We start from the raw sequence: 20,295 nt of genomic DNA, 5'->3' as shown, positions 1-20,295 counted from the left end.
ACACAAGAGGGGGCAACCTGTTCTAGGATACGAGCCAGCATTTTAAAGGCGTGGAGATACTGACGGAGAAGGTGAATTTGACCTTCTAAAATTGAAGTATCATTCATGTACATTTCACCGGACATGGTAATTGGAGGGAGATAGTCCTAGGAAGGAATTAAGTGGTGTAAATATAAGGGAACGTTATCGGATTTCCATATTTGGATTTAATGTTATCTTCCTTAACAGCTTAATAGATTTAAAGTTCAGTTTCAGATCTGCTAAATCTCTACTTCTGTCTATCTGATCGCAAAAAGAATTGGTAACGCACAGTGCCTAGCAGGTCAGTTTCCTAGCGCTCAGACTCTGATTGTTTTATTACTTTTACTTTGAATTTCTATTAAAGTTTTGAGTTGTGATTTTAGATTTGCTTTTGCCCAGGATCAATCTGCTTCCCCTAGCATCAGTAGTACCTAGTAGTGGATAATCTAACAGGTAGTCTATGTTGGGAAGAGGCCACAGAGGTGTGACTGAGCTTCTTCACTGTCGAGTCCTGAATATCGTAAAGCAAGAAAAATGACATGAAACAATTTAGGCAGCTGCAATGTCTAACAAATAGGAACAGCTGAACATTACTAAGTAAATTTAATTTATCTTACTAAGTCTGGGGTTTAACCTGCTGCTCAGCCGTGTCATGATCCACTGCCTGCACTTACCCCTTTGTGCTGTTTCTGCACCGAGATACAGTGTTCTGAACATCCTGAAATGATACTGGGGGTGTGCACAGAGTGCCACCGCCTTGAGGAAAGCTTCACGTCTCCAGTGGATGTGCTATGCAAGGCACTTGAGTGAAGCCAAGAAAGGCTACATGCCCAATAGAGCCACAAGACTCCCACGAGATTTGAAATAGTGGCTTCCATCTTGACTCTTAGGCGGTCATTCTGACCCTGGCGGTCAAAGACCGCCAGGGCGGAGGACCGCGGGAGCACCGCCGACAGGCCGGCGGTGCTCCAATGGGGATTCCGACCGCGGCGGTAAAGCCGCGGTCGGACCGGCACCACTGGCGGGCTCCCGCCAGTGTACCGCCGCCCCATTGAATCCTCCAAGGCGGCGCAGCTTGCTGCGCCGCCGAGGGGATTCCGACCCCCCCTACCGCCATCCAGATCCCGGCGGTCCGACCGCCGGGATCCGGATGGCGGTAGGGGGGGTCGCGGGGCCCCTGGGGGCCCCTGCAGTGCCCATGCCACTGGCATGGGCATTGCAGGGGCCCCCGTAAGAGGGCCCCTAAATGTATTTCACTGTCTGCTGCGCAGACAGTGAAATACGCGACGGGTGCAACTGCACCCGTCGCACAGCTTCCACTCCGCCGGCTCGATTCCGAGCCGGCTTCATCGTGGAAGCCTCTTTCAGGCCGCCCGCCAGCCCAGCGGGAAAGTCAGAATTACCGCCGCGGTCTTTCGACCGCGGAACGGTAACCTGATGGCGGGACTTTGGCGGGCGGCCTCCGCCGCCCGCCAAGGTCAGAATGAGGGCCTTATTAGAGTATTAGTTCCTCTCGTTCCAGCGTGTTCTTGTTTGCCAATAGAGATAGTTGCTGCAGTAGAGACCGTCTAGTTAGAATTTTGAAAACTTTACAGAATGTCATTATCTTTACAAGTCGACCAAAGACTGAACTGGATACAGAGAAATATTCTAGGACCATACTTGTGTTTAAGGATTTAAACTTTAATGTGAACGCTACTTTCAGGAGCCATCAGTTGACAAAATCCTATACCTAAACCTATTGTTTCCATGAGAGGAGTGAAAAGGGTCCTCATCTCTGCACAGACATTGATAAACCTTCGTAAAGAGACGACGTTAAGGTATCAACGTAGGTGAGGAGGTGATTGCTTGTTGGTAAGTGAACTTTAAAATGCTAATGTGCATTTCTAATGCTGCAGTTTATGAACCTGTAATAACGCACAACTCGCATATGGTAGATACAGGTTTATTGTCAGAATCCTTGCATAACACCTCAACTGCTCCTCTGCTTAGCTCTCTTCATCAACATTCCGAGGTGCACTCCTGGTTGTACCATTCTCCAACATTCTGAAGGAGAGCCTAGGAGCCTACCACTCTTACTAGGAAAATAGTGTACTTACAGATATAAGAGGTTATTGCCTATAAATAGATAGTATATAATACTGGTAGAGTATATACTCTATACAACTGTGAACTACAATACTATATGAGTTTATGAACTATATTATAACACTTCCCCCCCACCACCAATACATAAAATGAGCCTGCACTTCATAAGTATGTTTAATAATGTATTACATAGTCTTTGTGCCACGTAGGACATATTTTTTTCCTTGGGGGATCAGCTGGGCTTCTCCAAGTCTAGGTATTCCTTAGTTCCTTTCCGTTCTCCTGTTCCGCTTCTGACTCGATGTCTTGGCTGCGAGTTATACGGTCCATACTACATGTTCGTCCGTCTTTCAGGGTCACTACGTTTTTATGTACCCTTACTATTCTCAAAGGCTTCGAGAATTTCCTGCCTTCCCTCCGGGTGGGTCCTGGAAGTTTTACTCTGACCCACTGCCCAACGTCCCATTGTTTATTCCTCGTGCCATATTTATTATCGTACCAGTTCCGGTACTTTCGCTGGTTCTGCCGCACTTTTGTCACTACCTCCTCCTGTCGTACCCAATAGGGCTCCCCACCTGTTAACCAGTTAGGGTTTAATTTAGTCCCTGGTTGCCTTCCTTTAAGCGACAGAAAGGGGGATATCCCTGTAACCAAATTGGGTGTGGTGTGATATGACCACAACATTTGCTTGAGTGCAATTTCTCCAGGTTCCCGTGACCTGGTTGCCAACTGCAGGCACTCCTTAATCATCCTGTTGACTCTTTCCACCAGGCCATTTGCTTTGGGGTTATATAATGCCATTCTAAAGTGCTGGACCCCACTTTTCCTCAAGAACTCTTCCATGGCTCCTGAGGTGAATTGTACCCCGTTGTTGGTCACAATGGTACTTGGAATGCCTTCTCTAGCAAATGCCTCTTTCAAGAAATCCATGACATCTTGTGTTGTTACATTACACACAACTTTAGTCATTACCCAATGTGAGTGATAATCAACTAAAACTAACAGGAATCTCCCTCTTGATCCAAATCACGTAAGGGGTCCTAGGATGTCCAGTCCCAGCTTGTCCCACGGTTTGATGGGAACTTCGATGGGAGATAAAGGAGATTTGTGTGTAATTTTGGTTTTGTCGCTCATTGCGCATTTCACACACTCGCGCACAGTGTTCTCTACTAGCCTGTCCATGGTGGGGAACCAGTATGATGCTCTAAGTTTGCTTTTGGTTAAAGACCTTCCTAAGTGTCCCTCGTGTGCCAGACCTATAAGCTTGTCCCAAAGCTCATGTGGGGGTATAATTCTCTCCCCTCTCATTACCATGTCCTTAGCAATATGTAACTCTGATCGCACCTCCCAGTACCCCCTTAAGTCTTCCTCCAACTGTTGGGATCTTTCCGGCCACCCATTCCTTATCTGTCTGGTCCTTGTTTATAGCCGTAACCCACTCTTCCTTGGTGATGCCCGACAACTCAACATAAAGCACAGGTTCGAGGGTCTCATTTACCGTGTCTTGCCCTCCCTTCCTAGGTGATGTCAAAAGGTAATTCACTAATATGTTTCTTTTACCAGGAACATATTGCATTTCAAAGTTAAAACCCTCCAGCCCCAAGATCCATTTAGCTATTCGTGGGGTAGCATGGTCTCTACCTTTAGTGGTGAATAAGGAAATGAGAGGTTTGTGGTCCGTTCTGACATGGAAGGGTAGGCCCCATAGGAAGAACTTAAAGTGGTTAATGGCCCAAAAGCATGCTAAAGCCTCTCTTTCTATTGTGGAGTAGTTGAATTCCGCCTCCCTTAGTGACTTAGATGTAAATGCCACAATCCTTTCCTGCCCATCTACACACTGGGATAAGGTGGCACCTAGTCCTTTCCCACTAGCATCCGTAGTTAGCCATGTTTTCCTAGTGGGGTCAAAATTTCCTAAACTGGGACAATGGACTATGGCTTCTTTCACTTTTTCAAAGGCCGTTTGGCAATCAGTATTCCACTCAAAATGTACGTTTTTCTTCAACAATGCTCTCATGGGGGCAGTGACCTCTGCAAAGTTGTGCACAAATTTTGACATAAATTCGACCAATCCCAAAAATGATCTCAGTTCTTCCTTATTAGTGGGTGCCGGGGCTTCCTTCACAGCCACTACCAAATCACACTTAGGTTCTACTCCGTCCTTACTTATTTTATGCCCAATATACTCCACTGACTCTACTCCCAGTTGGCACTTATCCCTCCTAATAGTCATGCCTTTGAACACCTCTCTCAAAATGGAATTGTGCTCACATTCTGTGCTTCCATACACTAGTATTTCATCTTGGAAACACATTATTTGTTTGATTCCCTGCAATATGCTTTGCATGATCCTTTGGAACACCGCAGCTGCCGAAGCGAGGCCAAAGGGCATTCTGCGATATCTAAAGGCCCCAAATGGAGTGATAAAGGACGTGAGTGAGCAAGACGCTGGGTGCAGTTCCACCTGGTGGTACGCAGATGATAAATCTATTAGGCTAAAATACTTAGCTGACCCTAACATGCTCACCATTTCATTTATTTTCGGTAATGAGAACCTGTCCACCCATATATTAGCATTCAAGTCCCTCAAATCAACACATAGGCGTATGCCTCTACCATTCGGTTTCCTAGTGACTACAATGGGAGCTAACCACAAGGAACTTTCTATGGGTTCCAGGACTCCTGATCCAACCAACTTATCTAGTTCTTCCTTCAGGGGCTCCCTCATTAGGTACGGAATGGATCTGACTTTATGTACAACTGGTACAGCATTTTCTTTCACTTTAATTTTGTGTTGATAGTTTTTCAGCAAGACCAGTCTATCCTCAAACAGTTTAGGGAATTCTTCACATATGCTTTCACTAAACTTTGGCATGTCCACTAACAGTACTTGTTCTTTGTTATTAGGATCAAGTTTAATCCCTAGTTCCTTTTGGTGTCTACATCCTAACAAATTGGACCCTTTATCTGTGATATACACCATTCCTTCGGTGTGCCGATCTTTGAATGATATGTTTAGTTCTAACATTCACTTAGAGGTATGGGATCATTGTTGTATCCCCCAGGCTTTATATTGGCAAGACGCAAATTGTACCCTTGATTTTGGAGTTTGTCTACAAAGGTTTTGTAAGTCATGAGAGTGAATGGTGAGCAAGAGTCTGCGAATGCCTTCACACTAATTCCATTTAGTTTAATGTCGCACATGGGGTATAAGTTATTAGGGGGTTCCGTTCCTTGTTTTTCCTTGACTTGAAGGACAAACTTGCTACCCAAATCTGTGATTTCTTCCACTCTATTTACCATTTTCTTATTATTTCTATCATTTTTACATACGCGAGGGTAATGCCCCCTAGCTCCGCATTTCCTGCACACGCAGTTACGAGCCGGACTAAAAGGGCTATTAGTAAGGTGTTTGTGGTTCCCACACCTAAAACATTTGCTTTTGTTTCTTTCTTCAGTCGAATTTTTTCTCATTGAAATAGCCTGTAACACGGAGTCTTCCTCCTTGTTAGCCACCCCCTCTTCCTGTTTAGGATAACTTTTTATCTCCTTCACCCCTTCTGTTTCTGGTGTATTTTTGATCTCCCTCATACATTCAGCTGTGTGTTCTATGCTCTTCGCAATGTCTACAGCTTCCTTAAGAGAAGGATTATGCGTAAGAAGCTTCTCTTGCACTCGTGGACTATTAGTACACCTTACCAGCTGGTCACGAATCAACAAATCTTCTAATTCCTCAAATTCACACATATGGGCCAACCCTCGCAGAGAAGCAATATTGGTGGCTACTTTTTCATCCTTGCCCTGTACCCTACTAAAGAACCTATGTCTCTCTAGGACTACATTAACTTTGTGGCCGAAATGACTCTCCAGTTGAGCGTTTGTTGGAAAACATCTAAATTTTCCCCTTCTTATCCCTCATCTTCTAAATCTGTCAGGTTCTCGTAAACCTTCCTTCCTTGTATACCTAAATTATGTAAGAATATGTGTTGTTTTCTTAATGCCGTAAATTCCCCCCCCCACACCCCCCATAGCAATCAAATAAGATTCAAACAATTTTGACCACTCTTTCCAGGGTAAATTGGGTTCACCTATTTCATTCAAGAATGGGGGGGGTTGGGACATTCCTGCTGTCGCCATACTCCTTATATATAAATGTCACACGTCAATCAGTAATAGAGATCTCACCAGTAAAGGGTTCTGTACAATTTTGTGCCTTAACACACAGTTACTGTAAAATTACGACTCATGCAGTATACCGTTCTACCAGTAACAAGCCCCTATTTATACATATACAATACAATATAATACAGTTATAATTCATTTGCATGACATAGGAACAAAATACCATAAAGGTTGCAATTGTACCACTCTGTCTCAGTTAATTCTACTTCCTTATCTCCGGTCAATTCTTGCCATTGTTTACATAATCTTTCTTTTTTTTTTTTTTTCTGTCTCGTCACACGGAGGTAAAAATGAAAAGCCTCTTTTCACCCAGATACTAATAAGAGTGTGCTTTGATCAGAAAGCCTTTTATTTTGAAGGCATAACAGTCCAAGGGGTTCCGCTTCCCAGAACTCCCAGAAGGTCAAATGCAGTGGGCTCCGCCTCACCCCTCACAAGGGATAGACGGAGGGCAAGACCCCGCCTTCCCTACGGCTCGATCCGGAACTACGCAGGGTGCTGCGGTCCCGTTACTGCTCTTCAGCAGTTCGCTCCCTACCGCCACAACCCCAGAGGTTGCGCTACCGGGATCGGGCTCCAGGACTCCTTCTGCATCAACCACTATAGGAGCGCGGCGCTCCTGTGCAACACTTCTCATCGATCGGCTTCTGGAGCGCGATGCTCCCCACACAGCACCGACAGCCTTCCTTGACTCTCCGGGCGCGCGCTGCTTCCCACGCACTCTTTATGTCGACCGGCTTCTGGAGCGCGATGCTCCCCATGCAGCACCAACAGTCCTCCTTGCCAGGGAGTTCCTCACGCCACCAAAGTGCAGCAGGTTAATTCATCTGCCACCATAGTCACGCCGCACTCGCTGGTTCCTCACAGACACGGTAGGCAGAACCGGCAAATAGCTTTCTCCACACTTCTCTCGTTTTATGAATGCTTATATTGCTCCTTCTATGGTACACACGCACCCATAGCCCACATCAAGGTTCACATATGCCACGTGAATATCCCCAGCTGTAACCAATTGGCAGGCAGTAAGTCAGGGTGATTCCTTCAACTGTAAATTCCCTTCTTTATACACTTTCAGTTCTATAATGTCTTGCTGATGTGCTGAATTGATCAGGGGCAAGGAGTCTTCACTGCCCCTGCGCAGATCCCATCCTCGTCGCCGAAAGTCCTCTGTAATAACGCACAACTTGCATATGGTAGATACAGGTTTATTGTCAGAATCCTTGCATAACACCTCAACTGTTCCTCTGCTTAGCTCTCTTCATCAACATTCCAAGGTGCACCCCTGGTTGTACCATTCTCCAACATTCTGAAGGAGAACCTTGGAGCCTACCACTCTTACATGGAAAATAGTGTACTTACAGATATAAGAGGTTATTGCATATAAATAGAAGGTATATAATACTGGTAGAGTATATAGTCTATACAACTGTGAACTACAATACAAAAAATGAGTTTATGAACTATATTATAACATTATGAACCTTTCACACTGGAAGTAATTCAAACCTCAGAGCATATTCATATGATTCAAATGGTAAAATTCATGTAATACACAGGTAATATATTGTAATACTATTATAATACTCAGAAATACTTGAGGCTTATCTTACAATGCTTCCTTGCTTTAAATTGTGTTTCAGCTCTAAAAAGGCACATAGTTTCCCCAGGACACGGAGAGCTAGAAATACAGCGATTGCTAAAACAATCCCTAGAATCATATTTCTCCCTCAATGTGTGCTGTAAAGTTCATACATGGAAAGTAGAGGTAGCAAGGAGAAATTAAGATATTTTCCTTTTTACGCTGTTGTTGGGTAGGCGCACCATTTCGGCACCATTTTGAATTAGATGTGGAATTCAGAAAGAGAACATCACTAACGGTTTCCTCTTGTATTTCTATATCAGTTCACTTGCATTGCAACCCATGCCCAGATGCACTACTGTAGAGAGCCACATGTTGTCAGGTTTTAAGACCAGCATCTTTACAGTGAACTTTGATTCATCTTGCTATTTGACCAAACGGAAATCAATACTCACAATTATTGAGGCATTTAGATCCAGATTGATCTGGTTAGGTTAGTACCAGTTCTTGGTTCTGATGAAGGCCACAGTGATTCTTCATGAAGAGGGTCAAAACACCGGCTTTCAATGGGCCTACCCTTATCTTTAATTGTAGGATTTTGAAACTCAAATGTCATACCATTGAGTTTGTCATTGATGTACTCATGTGTCCTATGGGCAGTGACACAGTGTACATATTGTATATACTTATTCTATACACATTTGTACTGTGTTGTACCACCCTTGCAATGTGCCGTCACTTGGAGCACCTAAGTTTGATTACATTTTGATGATCAGTTTATTATCTTGTGGTTGATTGTTGAAATACAGTTCAACTATCTTCATTTATTTTGATACTTTGTCTTTTTTCCACTTGGCATAACTTCTTATGTTCTTATATGTTTAGATTGCCCATTGACAGACACATTGCTCTAAGTAATTACTGGAAAACACTTTTATAAATGTACATATGCACTACCAGACAGTGTGATGATATCCAATGTCTCTATTTCCCTCAGATATCTAATTCACCTTTCCACGGATCTACTTCTAACCGGCATATTATTAGTGTATTGTTGTAAGCGGGTACAGAGTAGTTTACAAGAGCACATCGTTCACTTTGGATCTGGATTGCAAAATTAATGCATTCTAACAAGCAATGATTGTTGATTTTGTGAGAAATCTCTATCCCAGCAGTGTTTTTGACAAGGAGCTCCTACTTTAGTACACATGTGACAAAAGGATTAGGAAATCTCCAAAGGTCTAACCTAGTTATATAAAACTTGTTTGGGCCTTTTTGGCCACAGAACAATGCTGAACAATTTATAAAAGATGACTTTTTCTTACTGTGGACCCTGTTTGTCATCTGTTGATTTTTTATCAGTGTACCACAGAGGCATTGCTTATGGAGATTATTCTAATGTACTTTTCAACTTCCTGATATTAATATCTGGAAGCCAATGTTTGAGTATAGGACATAAATAAGGGTGAGTTGGCCCTTTTTTGTCAAACACTGCTGAATGTAGTCCTGCAATCCCTTCTCTCGCACAAGAACAGTGCCAAATTATCATAATATCGATCTTTCTGAATGATTGTGCAGTGACTAGAACTCTACTGAATCATTTTTCTTGGATAAAGATGGCCAGGGGAGGACTGGACACATCACACCTGTTATAAATATTTAGATGTCCAGAACAACTAAAATATCATTAATAATGTGGACATGATGGATTTAGGGTTCTCCATGAATCCATCTATGGTCCTCGTCAGTGCCTTGCACATTGCTTGGACAGACCAATTTGTCTGACAATATAAGTGAGTTGTAAGTTTGAGAAATAATCACTGAGTAGACATTAAGGCCCTCATTTCAACTTTGGCGGGCGGCGGGCGGCCGCCAATGCAGCCGCACTCCAGCGGGGTCTATTTTGAGATCCTCGCTGGGCCAGCAGGCAGAAACCTGGTTTCCGCTCGCCGGCCCAGCGGGGATCTCGGCCGCAACACGGGAGCCGGCTCCAAATGGAGCTGGCGGTGTTGCGGCTGTGTGACGGGTGCAGTTGCACCTGTTGCGCTTTTCACTGTCTGCTATGCAGACAGTGAAAAGCTCCATGGGGCCGTGGCAGGGGGACCCTGCACTGCCCATGCCAGTGGCATGGGCAGTGCAGTGGCCCCCAGGGGCCCCGCGACTCCCCTTTCCGCCAGCCTTTTCATGCAGTTCATACCGCCATGAAAAGGCTGGCAGGAGGGGGACTCGTAATCCCCTGGGCAGCGCTGCAAGCAGCGCTGCCCTGGGGGATTACAACCGCCGGGACAAAAGTGTTGGGAAACCGCCGGGACAAAAGTGGCGGGAAACCACCACTCCCGGCAGTGCGACTGCGGCGTAATGCCCAAGTTTGTACCGCCAGCCTGTTGGCGGTACAAACTCCAAAACAGCCCAGGCGGTATTTGACCGCCAGGGTTGTATGAGGGCCTAAATCCATGAGCTTTTATTGCAGAAAGCTGGGACTGAGTAATAGTGGTAAATTTGCCTAAAAAACATGGGCAGCAGGCGGGGACAGGGGATGGGAGGTTATTTTTTTTTAAAAATACACTTACCTGCATTGTTGCCGCTGCCAACCGCACCCGTTCTCTGCTGCAGGCACAGGCTCCCAGCCTGCCCTGTGGCCAATTCTGACACTGCTCAGAGCAACTTTAGGATTGGCTGGGAGCGCCCAGGCAGGGCGCTCCCAGGCAGACTGGGAACCTGTGCCTGCTCTCTCCAGCCCGATAAACATAAGGGGCCAGCCCATATAACCCTACTATATGCGGACTGGTACAAACCATGAGAACGTGCACCAGTTATAGTAGGAACTAATATATATCTTCTATGCCCGAAGTGAACACCTTAATTGATCACTGGGAGATATGTTTATTATTTTAACACCAATTCTTTTATTTACTTCATCTCTTTCTGTCACTTAAAATCTAGCCCCTTGTTGTGTCATACTGATACACCGAATTTCACTACACGCATTCATAAAAACACTATACATAACAATAAATCACATCTGTACATAACATAAAAACATAAACATAAAAAACAAATAATTCAACACATTTTTCAAATCAGTTACTGTGTGCCACAAATTGCACACATCGTGCTTCCTAATTGTTCCAAAACGGGCTGCCAGTCCATATTGAAAGAAGCAGTCCACTTTCCAGGTAGTATGATGAACAGCACAATTGATTAGTAATTCTATTGTTGTGATTTAATTGTGTTATTCAGTAATTTCCTCCACTTGAGTTCATGAATTTCTGATACTCCTCAGATCCTTGGTTGACGCGTTTCAGCCCCAAATCCTTATAGGCCTCATCAGAACATAGGAAGACATACGATATCTTGAAAATACGTTATATGCGTCATGAATATGCTGATAAAAGGGGCATACGTAAGGGCCTTCCAATATACCCATTCAAAGGTGGATGTGTTCCCTGGCAAGCATAGCATAGGGTATTTATTCCATCGACGCACGCGTTCCCATATTTAAACAAGTCATTACGGAACCCCTCCATTGCTTACTGAAAAAAGTTGGCGTTCCCGTGACACTATGTAAAGGTGTCCCTTCCTTCACAATAACAATCTTTCTACAACACAGGTACCCTTGCACCATGATGCAAGGGTGCCTGAGTTGGTGCTAGGCAGCCAAAAGTGCACGAGTGCAAGGAAAGGACAGGAATGCACCATTTAACGGTAAATACAGTGTATTTCTGCCCTTTCCCTTTCACGCAGTGCAGCAAGGTGTTTTGTTGTGTTGCGCAGCGTGAAAGAATGAAAAATCTGCCCCCGATTTCTAGACACTTAGATAAATGGTCAATTAGAACAATGGCAAAAACTACATACAATAGACCCAGAAAATCCGAACGTACACTACTCCACACCGTACCTGGGCTACTAACTTCCACCCTAGCTGATGCAAGACATTTAAGACTTTTGTCATTATTTAAATAAAAACGAGCACCTCTCAATCCATCCATGCCCCTGTCCATACCTGAACACCAGTAGATGTCTCTTAGTCTTCTCTTGTTGATCATACTTAAATGACCTTCATGGCATAGTCGAAGCAATTCACAGCTGCTGGTGCTTAGTGAAAACAATTTGTCTGCTCTAAATAGCAACCCTACTTAAATAGAAAGCTCTGTTTGTACTTAACTACAAAACTTCAGACCCACAGATTGATGCCCTTCTATAGGTTAACCTGTACTCATACACTCCATAACCTTTTTCAAAAAAGCATCTTGAGCTAGAGCATTCCGCCACTCATTTTCACTGACACTTTCAGCTTTACCCCATAGAACACTCGCAACCATACTGTCCACATCCTGTTTATCATCCAATAGTACCCAGCCATGGAAGACGAGAAAGACAATCCACCTTCTTATTCTTCTCACCAGGAATATATTCCACATCAAAATGATACTCAATATGTTTTATACTCAACCTTACTAACCAGCCTGCTGCTTACTGGAATGAACATCAGGGGCCAGATGTAGCAACTTTGCAAATTGAGAGTTGCAATTTGCGAGTCCGAGCGACTCGCAAATTGCAACTCGCAATTTGCAATGCAGACACCATCTGCGAGTCGCTATGGGGTCGCAAAGACCCACCTCATTAATATTAATGAGGTGGGTCGCAAATTGCGGCCCCATAGCGACTATGGGCACTCACGGCTATGGAGGCCTGCTGGGACCAGCAGACCTCCATGCCTGTGACTGCTTTGAAATAAGCATTTTTTTTTTTCAAGTGTAGTCCGTTTTCCTTAAAGGAAAACGAGCTGCACTTAAAAAAAAAAACTAAACCTTTAGTTTCGGATTTTTTCAGGGCAGGTAGTGGTCCCCTTCCAATTTGCGAGTGGATTACCATCCACTTCAAGTGGATGGTAACTGCGACTCCATTTGCGACCGCGTACGCGGTCGCAAATGGAATTGCATACCACTGCGAGTCGCAGATAGGAAGGGAACACCCCTTCCTATTTGCGACTCTGAAATGCATTTTGCGAGTCGGTCCCGACTCGCAAAATGCATTTCTGCATAGCAAACTCCGGTTTGCGACTCGCAAACGGCAATTTTTGCCGTTTGCGAGTCGCAAACTGGTTGCTACATCTGGCCCCAGATCCTTTAATAAAAGGCACTAAGAGTTTATGGTTGGTGCGCAAAAGAAATGTAGTTCTCTGCACATATTCTTTAAACCTTTCAACTGGCTAGATGCAACCTAGCATTTCAATCTCAATAATAGAGTAAAGGCATTGTTTTTGCTTAAGGGTAGGTGATCAAAGGCAATAATACTTTTGGAACAACTCCTGCATGAAACAGAACCAATACAGGCCCCACAACACCCACATCAACATTAAAGGATAAAAGCTTCCCTGGTAGGTATGGAGAGAGTAAAAGGGCATTCAGCAGTTCTCTTTCGATGGTGAGGAAAGCTACATCCTGCACTTGACTCCGTGCAAACTTTGAGTCCTTCTTCAATAAAGCAAGAAGTGTTTCTGCCTTAATAGAGAAGTTCCTAATAAACTTAACATAGAACTCACACATCCCTAAAAAAGATTGAAGTTGCATATGGTCTACTGGTGTGAGCACTTCTTCAGTTGCTTTATGTAACCCTGGCAACATCATCATCTGGTGCAACATGGTCAGGGTATTCCACTTTGGGCACTCCAAACGCACACTTGTCTTTCCTTAACCTTGTTATCCTTTCCATAAACTAGAATGTCGTCTTGGAAAACTAAGACCCCTTCCAATCCCTTCAAGACATCACCAATAACTTGATGAAAAATAGCAGCAACTGAAGTGAGTCCAAAAGACACTCTACTTCTTCTCTGATGCCCACCCTTTTGCATTGAATCCTTCAAACCCCTGTCTCTTGAAGACCGTAACAACATTAGCATCTCTCTCAAAACATCCTTCTAACAAGATGGTCTCATCCTTCATCAAATCCATATTCAGAGAGGCTCTCTTACGCCTGCTCACCATTGTCAATGCCTTCCACACTCAACTACTGGCCCACCATCCATCTACCTATTATAGACAAGGTAATTGAAAAAGCAGTCTGCAAACAACCCCAAGGTCATGTTAACTATCTCCTGCAAGAATACTAATCTGGCTTCAAATCACACTGTAGCAGAGACAATTGCCTTACAAATCGTAGAAGACATATTTCTGATCAAAGATAAAATAAAACCCATTCCTCATGATATTGCTGGACATCTCAGTTATCTTCAAAACTGTTGACCATCCTACCCTCATAAGTCTTGAATTAAGTGGCAACATTCCAGTCTGGTTGGCTTCCTACCTATCCAAACAACACTAGTTTATTCACATGGGTAACTCCATGGACCACAAGAGACCTGTTACTTGTAGATTCCCTCAGGGTTCCATCTTCATCAACTTCTGTGTTGAGCCCTTTAGGGCTCCTCCCACTTACAGCATCAAAATGTACCCACACCCCAATGACACACTACTGTATTTGAAAGATTTCCCTACTCCAGAAATCTAGTGCCTCCAACTCCTCATTAAAACATGAATGGCCAGCACCCACTTGACACTCAACCCATTTAAAACTGATTTCCTCCCATTAAACAAGAACAATAAGCAACAACTAATACAAACCTTGTTCAACGCCGTGAATCTGGATGGATTTGAATCCTAACACTAACCTACTTAGATTCACCCTGGACACCAACCTCACCCTCAAGGAAAATACCAGAAAAAAATAAATGATGGTACGGCATCAGTTCACTCAGCTAAATAAGGTGATACAATTTCTCTGAATTCAGATTCTGTTCAGTCCCTTGTATTTGTCATCTAGATGATGATTAAGCCCTGCCACATGGTCCTCAAGACTCCACACTTACTCCCTTTAAGGCACCCACATCACCCCTCTCTGTTTGAATTCTAGTGCTCCACCATTACCGCCTGCTTCACCTTCCAGTTTGTTAATAAACACACCTGAATGGATTTACACCAAACCACAAAAAGCACACTTTCTGGGCTAAAATCTAGCTTTTTGCCAAATTTGGGGTAATTCCGTTAAGCTGTTTTGGCTGTAGTTGTGTCTAATTTTCCTATAAAAAAAATTGCACAGAGATAGGACATTTTGGAACTCCCTCCTTCTTTGGCCCCTGGGTGATAGATCACCACAAAACTTTCCAGGAAAGAGGTGAGGTGATGAACTTTTAAGGGAAAGTTTAGTGAAGATTTGTCAAACAGTGCTAAAGTTCGTAGCAAACCAAAAAATACATTTCCTATGGAACCATGGTCCTAACTATAGCTACCCAGAGGCGACCACACTGGGTAGCATGGATATATAGATATAGACTATTTAGGGTCTTTTTATTGTGCAAAATGCTGTGTTTTAGAAGTGTTGTAAAACCAATTTTTCACAGGGTTCCCTATAAAATATCATAAGCACAATTTTAATATCGGCAGGGATACTAGCATGTAGGATCAAATTATGCAGCAACGATTCTAGATTATGCATAAAAACCTTCAAACTATGCTGCAGATCTACTGCCACTAATATTTCCATCTATTTGAACTACCAAAATTTTTGTGAAATCTACAGAATATGCAAATTCCATGGCAAATTGTGTGTCACATGCAGTAAACACATAATTCTGCAGAATCGCATACATTCAGCCATTCCACCATTGTACATTCTAATTCCATTCCATTCCCATTGTTAGCTGTTCTTTGAAGAAAACAGCTTTTTCAAGCTAACCATTCCAAAATAAATATTTAATATAAAAAAGAATAGATAACTGGTATTGTGTAATATGACCCTATATTACTAGCTCAGACTTCTGGTGACATTTACGAACCACTTGGCTGTCGGCCTCTTGATTTATGATGTTACGTGAACCCCTCGATGATTCGTTATGTATCGACCATACATATGGACACAGCCCATATTTCACCAAGGCCTGCAAAATATAGAAAATGATACATGGACGTCTGTGAAACTTGGAAAAAACAGAGCAACATGCCATCTCCATGTGTGCACCAAGGATCTGTAACAACATACCTGTATCCATCAAGATCATCAAAACTCTGCTTCAATTAATAAGCAAACTGAAGACACATCTGTGTAAAGAATGCTACATCACAGTGAAGTCATAGACTACCTCTAGTCTCAGAACCCAGCTTCCCCTCTTATCGTTCACTGACTGTATAATTAACTGACTCTGAGCAGTGCTCTCCTGACTTTTGGCTTGGTACACTCTACATAAATATCACATACATGGATGGAAAATAATTCAAGGCTCCCTGTGAAATATGAGTTTCATCATCATAACAACAGCATCAAACCACTCTAATAGGTAAACACATCCTGAACACTCTGATTACAATTAGCACCTATTGTTAGCTGCACCTTCCAGAGTACAGCTTCAACAACCTGTTCCTTCTACAGAAGCAATGTGTTTTTTACCAAATCAAATGGTGCTTTTCTAAAATTCTACATTGCTACCATCTTCAGAAAGACATCCCCAAATTACTCTGCAGCGCTTTACTCGGAGTTCCCAAACCTGATAAGGGAACTAAAAGTTCAATGTCGTTCATTTACAGCAAAGTATGCCTATCACACAGATCCCCATCCAAATGGTGACTTGGGGAATTCTGACCCTGGCTCGGTTTTGAAGGTCTGACAATAATTGGACATCATGTCAACAGAAAGATAACGTTGTTCTATTTAGTGTATATAGGGTCAGATGTACGACCATTTCATTTTGCAAGTCTCTAATTGTAATTATTTGCGACTCGCAATTAGATACTCACAAAATTAAATGCACTAATGTGTCTCAGACACATTTAGCGATTCCCAATGAAGGTCGCAAATGACCTACCTCATTAATATTCATGAGGTAGGTCGCAATTTGCAAACCCATTAGGAATGGCCACAATAACAGGGATGGTGGCCTGCTGGGGTTAGCAGACCACCATGCTGGTGACTGCTTTTTAAATATAGCTTTTTATTGTTTTTGAAATGCAGCCCGTTTTCCTTAAAGGAAGACTGGCTGCATTTCGAACAAAAAAATGAAGTTTCCTTTTCACTTTTTCAGAGTAGGCAGTGGTACGTGGGATCACTACCTGCTCTAAAAATATATTTTTGCTTCCGTTCACAAAGGGGAACTGGTCCCATTATTTTGCAACCACATTCACAGTCGAAAAACAATCTTACATACCACTGCTACTCGCTATTTGGAAGGAACGCCCTCGGCCTGCCCCTTCCAAATAGGGACCCGCAAACCTATTTTACAATTTGGTAAATATATTACTGAATCACAAAATAGCATTGGTATACGGCAAAATGCTATTTTCATGTCGCAAATGCCATTTGTGACATGAAAATAGCCCCGTACATCTGAACCATAGTGCTTAACAGCTCAAGATTTATAGGCCTTTAATGCAACATTGAACAGACTAGGTTAAGTCCACCCATCAGATCACATCCATTTTGATTTGGATCAACTGCAGCTGATGGTCACATTTGGGGAGAAAATCAAATTGTGTGTTTGACCACTTTCATATGTGACACCATGCATTAATACCACAAAAGCCCACAGTCATCTCAGCATTTTTGGGGTGGGTAGGCATCACTTCACCAAGATTCATTTAGGGAACCATGGGCCAGATGTATGTAGGTTTGTGTTTGTGATTTCCTAATAGAGAATCTTAGCAATTCGCTATTAGGAAATCGCAAACTGAGATGTATAACAGTGTGTTTAACACTGTTAGCGATTCCCAGTGGGGTCGCACATGACCTACCTCATCAATATTCATGAGGTAGGTCGCGATTTGCGACCCCATTGGGAATGGCTGCACTCATAGCGATGGTGGCCTGCTGTGGAAAGCAGACCACGATGTCTGTGACCTGCAGAGGCTGCCGCATATATCAACAGGAGGGGAGAGTGGGGGGGACAACGGGGGCAACAGGGATGGTGGTAATACATTTCCTCCTTTCCTGTTCTGGTGTCCAAGCATTCGCTGGGACACCAGAAGAGGCTCCCCAGCAATCTTGGCGCTGCTTACATGCTAAAAAGCATGTAAGCAGCGTCAGGATTGCTCTGTGCGGCAGTGACTGCCACTCAGACACTACCCTAGGGCCTGTGCAGTTTCTCCAGCTCGGCTGTATACACAGCCGGGCTGGAGAAACCTAAGTGCGCATGTGTGTTTGGATGGCCGTCTTAGGACTTCCAAACACAAATGCGCACTTGGTGCACACAATTCCTCATCCCCCCTCTCACCTCCTGTGGCTCACCCCGCCCCTCCCTGCACCAGCTGGCTAAACCAGCAGCAGATAAATAAAACGATATTCAAATATCGTTTTATTTTTCTGCTGCTGGCTGTTAGCCAGTGGGGCGACGCTCCTCTGCCATTGCGGAGGAGCCGCCCCGTCTGTGACTGCTTTTTAAATAAAGCAGTTTTTAAAAAAATGCAGCTTGTTTTTCTTCAAGGAAAATGGGATGGATTTCAAACAAAAAAATGAAAAGTTTTCTTTTCATTTTTTCAGAGTAGGCAGTGGTCCGTGGAACCACTACCTGCTCTGAAAAAATGTTTTTGCTTCCATTCACAAAGGGGAAGGGGTACTGTGGGGACCCCTTCTCGTTTGTGAATGGGTTACCGCTGACTTCAAGTTGGTGGTAACTGCAATGGTTTTGCTACCACATTCATGGTTGCAAAACAATCTTACATCCTCCTGCTACTCGCTAAGAGGAAGGGACGCCCTTGACACGCCCCTTCCTAATAGAGATTTGCAAACCTATTCTGCGAGTCGGTGACAGGTTACCGACTCGCAGAATACGATTGTTACATTAGGGAAAGCCTTTTCCTGGTCGCAAATGGCCCGATGGGCCTTTTGCGAACGTGGAAAGGCTTTCACACATTTGGCACCAGGCCTGCTAGCAGCCCCAAGCTCTTTTGACAAGTGTCAAATTGAACTCACAGGGGAAACTGGCAGAGCCTCGAGCGCAGGCATTTTAGGGGAATGAAGACTGGGAGTTAAGATTGTGCTTTCACCGGGGGAAAGGGAGATAAATCCTGCATTCTATCGACTTTTCCAATCGGAAGAGGAAAGCTGCTAGCCCTCTATTTGGTGGGACGATTGACGTCGCCGAACGAAACAAAAAGGTATTTTCTTATCCATGCGGAAAGTGCACGAAAAACAGTGAAGCGCAGAGCTTGATTCCCCAATCCAACACAGAGAACGCTGTGTTTTAAAATGATAAAGTGATGTGACTTAGGGCCAGATGTAGGAAGCCTTTTGCATGCCGCAAACTGCGAAAAACGCAGTTTGCGGCATGCAAAAGGCCGAACGCAATGCACAACCTCAAATTGCGAGTCGGTACCGACTCGCAATTTGAGGATGCGACTCGCAAATAGGAAGGAGTGTTCCCTTCCTATTTGCGACCGCATCGCCATGCTGAGTTGCTTTGTGACCGCGAATGCGGTCGCAAACCAACTCGCAGTTACCACCCACTTGAAGTGGGTAGTAACTCATTCGCAAAAGGGAACCCCTTCCCCCTTTGTGAATGCCGAAAAAAATGTTTTTTCAGAGCAGGCAGTGGTCCTACGGACCACTGCCTGCTCTGAAAAAAACAAAACCAAATGGTTTCGGAAGTTTATCTTTTTGCAACTCGTTTTCCTTTAAGGAAAACGGGCTGCAAAAAGAAAAAAAAAAACTGCTTTATTAAAAAAAGCAGTCACAGACATGGTGGTCTGCTGTCTCCAGCAGGCTACCATCCCTGTGAGTGCAGGGACTCGCTATGGGGTCGCAATTTGCGACCCACCTCATTAATATTCATGAGGTGGGTCTTTGCGACCCCATAGCGAGTCGCAGAAGGTGTCTGAGACACCTTTCTGCATGCAATTTTGCGAGTTGCAAAATGCAAGTCAGTATGGGCCAGATGTAGCAAAGGGTTTGCGCCTCGCAAACGGCGAAAAACGCCGTTTGCGAGGCGCAAAAGCCTCTCTGCTATGCAGAAATGCATTTTGCAAGTCGGATCCGACTCGCAAAATGCATTTCCGACTCGCAAATAGGAAGGGGTGTTCCCTTCCTATTTGCGACTCGCAATGCTATGCAATTTCATTTGCGCCCGCGAAAGCGGTCGCAAATGAAATCGCTGTTACCATCCACTTGAAGTGGATGGTAACCCATTCGCAAACGGGAAGGGGTCCCCATGGGACCCCTTCCCCTTTGTGAATGATCACAAAAACAATTTTTCAGAGCAGGTAGTGGTCCTATGGACCACTGCCAGCTCTGAAAAATACCGAAACAAAAGGTTTCGGGTTTTTTTCTAAGTGCAGCTCGTTTTCCTTTAAGGAAAACGGGCTGCAGATAGAAAAAAAAAAAACTGCTTTATTAAAAAGCAGTCACGGACATGGTGGTCTGCTGTCTCCAGCAGGCCACCATCC

The 20,295-nt window shown here is 44.0% G+C and overlaps 1 protein-coding gene across 1 annotated transcript in view; it reads left to right on the top strand.

Annotated features, from left to right (window-relative positions):
* The window catches only part of SLC4A9 (solute carrier family 4 member 9), a 369,779-nt gene that overhangs the window by 30,583 nt on the left and 318,901 nt on the right, over nt 1–20,295 (top strand). The window lies entirely within an intron of this gene.

This window comes from Pleurodeles waltl, chromosome 7 (assembly GCF_031143425.1).
Source record: "Pleurodeles waltl isolate 20211129_DDA chromosome 7, aPleWal1.hap1.20221129, whole genome shotgun sequence".
NCBI lineage: Eukaryota > Metazoa > Chordata > Amphibia > Caudata > Salamandridae > Pleurodeles > Pleurodeles waltl.
Note: the sequence above shows the minus strand (reverse complement) of the source record. Positions and strands in the feature narration are given on the sequence as shown.